The sequence below is a fragment of the Triticum dicoccoides genome, chromosome 5A (assembly GCF_002162155.2).
Source record: "Triticum dicoccoides isolate Atlit2015 ecotype Zavitan chromosome 5A, WEW_v2.0, whole genome shotgun sequence".
Taxonomy (NCBI): Eukaryota; Viridiplantae; Streptophyta; class Magnoliopsida; order Poales; family Poaceae; genus Triticum; species Triticum dicoccoides.
In genome coordinates, this window is record NC_041388.1 from 316954385 (window position 1) to 316959607 (window position 5223).

Below are 5223 nucleotides of genomic sequence, written 5' to 3' on the forward strand. Positions count from 1 at the left end.
CTGCAGACGTAGAACGGTAGATCCACCCACATCATACCTCCCTACTTGTTGTTCGTGCGTCAAGGGGGACTCCTGAGCATCGCGACTCAGGAGCCTAACTGGTCACGTAGCCCCTCACTTCTTAGTTCCGGAAGGCTAACGACGGTTGAGATATGCGCGCGGCCGGGCTCTGCAGACGTAGAACGGTAGATCCACCCACATCATACCTCCCTACTTGCTGTTCGTGCGCCAAGGGGGACTCCTGAGCATCGCGACTCAGGAGCCTAACTTGTCACGTAGCCCCTCACTCCTTGGTCCCGTCCTGGTTTCCGGTCGGGGCTAACGGCGGCTGAGGTATGCGCGGGGCTGGGCTCTGCCGGCGTAGAACATAGGCAAGTAGGAAGGAAAAGCGTAAATCTCAAGGAATTCCAAAGCAAATATTACAGTCCACACTGTTATCTCAATGCCAAACGCAAGTTTAAACGCCTCCCTGAGGCATGATACATGTGCAGGAATTAAAGGCAGGACAGGAGCCACAACGGAGTCACTTGTCGACGGTGGAGCAGCGCGGAGTGGGTTCGCCTCATGGAGCAGTGGGGTCGGCAGCGCCTTGCTTCGGCTCGGTGCTAAAGGCCCAGAACTTCCCCAGCAGAGCCTCCGCACAACCCTTCACGGCCTCGGCAGTGGCAGCGGCACGCTCGCCGCTTACTGGCTCCAGCAGGCTGTCGAGGTCGACGCCGGGATCGCGAAGGTAGATGTGGGTGAGGACCCGCGTCAGCGCTACAGAAGACAGGACACGCGCCTCGGCCTCGGCCGTGGGGCCAAGGCCAAGGGTGACATCTTCAAGAGCACGAACCAGGAAGGGAAGTAGCTTGGCGGGGCCATCCTCGGTGCCAGCCAACGGGCTCTCCAGGCCGTTGTCGTAAAGCGTCCTCAGCGAGGAGCGAGCCTTCGCCTCCATCTCCGTGAAGGCCACATGGTCCTCGGCAAGAACCAGAGCCTTGTCGTCCAGCTCGGCCTTCCTCGCCCCCAACTCCTGCTCCAGCGCGCCTAGGCGGTCACGGCGCTTCCTGAGCTTGACCTCCCTCTCCTTGACGGCCGCCTCGCGAGCCTTCACGCCTTCTTCCTGCTCTTGGCGAAGGCGGACCTCTTTCGCGAGCTGGTCCCGCAGGCCTTGCAGCTCATCCTCCAGCGCCTTGCAGCGACCACGGACGTCGACCACCTCCCCCAGGGCTGCGTCATGATCAGCCTTCGCCTCAAGGACGACCTGCTTCTCCTCATCGCAAGCCGTCGAGGCCTGGACCAGCGCTGCCCGAATCCATCCTGAAGCCAGCTCCAAGCGCCCGGCCACCAAGCGAGGGTCGGCGCCAAGAAGATCCTGCCACAGCCGGTCCAGCTCGGCAGCAGCACGATCCTGAACGGCAGGAGGAGTCGGAGAAATAGCAGTCGGTGGAGTAGAACGAGAAGGCGGCAGCGCGGCCACAGCATCCTGAGGCGGAGTCTGCTGCGCCCCAACGGCTGTAGTGGCGGCAACAGGCAAAGGCACCTCGGGAGTCACTTGGTCCATGGGGGCTGAGCTCGCCCCCGCCGGCTCAGCCAGGCCTCGTGAGGACGACCGGGCAGGAGAAGCCCGTGCGTCGCGGTCACCCTCCTTCGCGGGCAGAGGCGCTGCCACGGATGGAACCTCAGGAGCTCCCTTCGGCTTCTTTGCTGCGGGCGCCAGCCTATCCAAGAGATGCGGACGTCAAGCCTCAGAAGCAGAACAAGAAATAAAGACAAGAATCAAGCGCTTACGGGGCGTAGCCAGTGAGCTCAAGCGGCCTCCGGCCAAATTTGAAGCCCGAAAGCCGGCTAGAAGGGTCAACCTCGGGAAGCTTGGAAGCGGAAGGTGCGTTTGCGGTCCGCCTCGAGGCCAGGGCAGACCCGCGGGAGATCAGCCCGGTCCTGTCCTTCTTCGGGATCGGGGGCAAGCCCCCGCCGTCCTGCTCGTCATCATCCTCATCGTCATCGCTCGGAGAGAGGCGAAGAACACAGGACCTGCGCCGGGGGAGGGGAGCCCTCGACTCTCCGTCAGTCGCCTCGGAGTCAGGCCCTTTTTCCCGCTCGCCTCCTTCCTCCTCTTCGCTGGAGTCGTCGGAGGGCACGTCCAGCGGTTCCTCGGGAGTTTCCATGGGCACGGGCCCGTCCCCGTTGAAGACGGGCATGGACTCCACTACCTGCTCCTAGTCGTCACGGAGGAACAAGGGCGTCGGAGCGCCCTCCAACCTCGCCACATCGCCCCCGACCAGAGATTGGAGGACCGCAGCCAGATCTCCGTCGTCCAAGGCCGCGGGGCTCGGATGGGGCCTCCACATCGGAAGCGAGTAGTGCCGAAGCGGAGCCAGCTGGTGCTCCAGGAATTCCCTCAGCAGCGACGCGCTGGTCAGCTTCGCTGCCGCCATGTTGGCCGGCCTCAGATCCGTGTCCATCTTCTCCAACACCAGCTTCGCGCGGGGGTCCGCGAGCTCCGCTCGACCCCAATCGCTGGAGCTCGTGGGTTGCTCCGTGGGCAAGATCAGCCGAGGGTGGATGCGCCCAGCATCCGCCAAGACCCACTTGCTCCTGAAGCCCTCAATCCTTTTCCCGGGGTTCGAAATGGCAATGGCGCCACCGTACGTGATGAAGCTCGCGCACGCGGAAGCAGGACCGCGAGAGGTCCGGAGGTAGAAGTAGTGGCGCAGCAAGGCCACTGAGGGCTGCACCCCTACATGAGCCTCGCAGTAATAGGCGAAGATCGCCAGGAGAAGGATGGAGTTGGGGTGGAGGTGCAGAGCCTGTAGCTTATAATGGCGGAGGACAGAGAAGAAGAACTCGGAGAAGGGAGGCACCAGGCCAGCAACAATGGCGCTTACGAAGAACGGATAGAAGGTGCTCCCTTGACCCTCAGGGGTGGCGGAGCCAGCCTTGAACACCTTCGCCCCGTCAAATGCCCCGCGCCGCCACCATCCGACGCAACCGGGCGAGGCTCGCCTCCGACACGTTCGGCGAGTCCAGGGCAGACGAGTACCAAGCTACGGCTGGGGACTAACGAGGCGCCATGACTTCCTAGGTCACGCGGTCGGAGTGGATCTAGAAATTTTGGAGGAAGGAAGGAGAGGCGCAAGAAAGGGGATCTGAGCAGCAACCGGAGAAAGCAAAAAGCAAAGCCTAGGCAGATGCCGCTCCTTTATCAACTCGCGCGGTTGCTAAGGCGCTCACGTCCAATCAACCGCCACGCGGCGCCCAAGAGCGCAGGCTGTTAGGGCCCGTGGCGCTTCGCTCTTGCCCTTCCGCCTCCCTGCACAGCCAAGTCTGGATGCGCCTTGGGCCCGGGGGCTACTGTCGGCGTTCTGGGAACGGGGGTCCCCAGACTTGCCTGCCTGCGGCCTGCGGCGTGGCTCAAAGGGGGGCCCAGCACGGCCCAACTTCATCAACACAGACCCAAGACCCTCGCGAGGGGCCAAGCCTCGCGGGGCGGATGACACGGAGCTTCCTCAGGCACGGCCTCACCAGGCTGGCTCGCGAGGAGGCGGAGAGATCAAGGCGGGGTACCTCACGAGGTGCCCGTGACGCAAGCCATGACGACCAAGGGCGCCAGGCGGGCGCCAGCCTGCGTAGTGTCCTCCTTTCCCCTTTGGTGAAAAGGGGGCAAGCGCAGCCGCGGAGTACCGAGGCATTGGGCAAAGGTTGCCGTTTCGGTGCAACAAGACCAAGACCAGGAGGACCGCAAGATGGAGGTCATCGTGGAGCCCAAGACGGCGTCACCACCATAGCTTTGTGCAGGCGAGGACCAACTTTAGTCAGGATAAGTGTACTAGATGTTCCCCTTCAAAATGGCCAATTGTTGGCGCCCTTCCCGCTCAATATTTGGGAAGAGGCCCAGGGCCATTGCCTATAAATAGGACCATCCACCCACATGGATCGAGGTTCGGGTTCGAGGTAAAAGGAAGGTTAGAGATAGAGATCTAGGATCAAGGATCGGATCGAAACCAGACAGAGGGGTGACTGAACTCCTCCTAGCAGTTCGCCCCCCCCCCCAGCAAAGAGCAGACCCTCGCGAGGCTGTTCTTCCTTGTATTGTTCATCATCATCAGCCCAAGAGGCAATCCACCACACCACACACTGGAGTAGGGTATTACACCACAACGGTGGCCCGAACTAGTATAAACCCTGTGTCTCTTGTGTTGCTCTTTCCTTAGCTTAGATCTTAGCGAGGCGGAGGGGTGCAGGTAGGTAGGAGGCGAAATCTCCGCATGCACCCCAGTGTTCGAACCTCAAGGGTCTGCCGGAACCCGAAATCCGACACCTGCCTCCTGTTACCATCCACCTTAGACGCACAGTTCGGGACCCCCTACCCGAGATACGCCAGTTTTGACACCGACATTGGTGCTTTCATTGAGAGTTCCTCTGTGTCGTCATCATTAGGCTTGATGGCTCCTTCAATCATCGATAGCGATGCAGTCTAGAGTGAGACTTTTCTCCTCAGACAGATCTTTGTATTCGGCAGCTTGGCACTGCGGGCCAACTCGCTTGGCCATCTGGAGCAGATCGAGAGTTACGCCCCTGGCCACCAGGTCAGGTTTGGAAGCTTAAACTACACGACCGATATCTGTGGAGACTTGATCTTCGACGGATTCGAGCCCCTGCCGAGTGCGCCAGACGGTCACGATGAGCATGATTTAGCTCTACCATCGGACAGTGTTCAGGAGATCGCACCGGCAACCGCTCCGACCCTCAATCCGGAGCCAATTGCGCCATCCATGGATGGGTGGATAGACCCCGCCACGGAGGCCGTATCATCAGCGGCGATCGAGCCGAGTATCGACCTTACCCTTCACGAGAGTCGTGATGCCAAACTGTCGGATTCTTCCCCGGCCACAGGCTTCGAACCGCCTACGCCCGTGCCTATCAAATCCGACTGGGCGCCGATCATGGAGTTTACCTCCACGGATATATTTCAGCACTCGCCCTTCGGCGACATACTGAACTCATTAAGGTCTCTCTCCTTGTCAGGAGAGTCCTGGCCGAACTATGTCCGGCAGGATTGGGATGCGGATGATGAAAAAATTCGCCGCCCACCCACCACCAACTTAGTAGCCACTGCCGACGATTTGACCGACATGCTCGACTTCAACTCTGAAGACATCAACGGTATGGACGACGATGCAGGAGGCGAACAAGAACCACTGCCCACAGGGCACTGGACAGCCACCTCATCATATGATA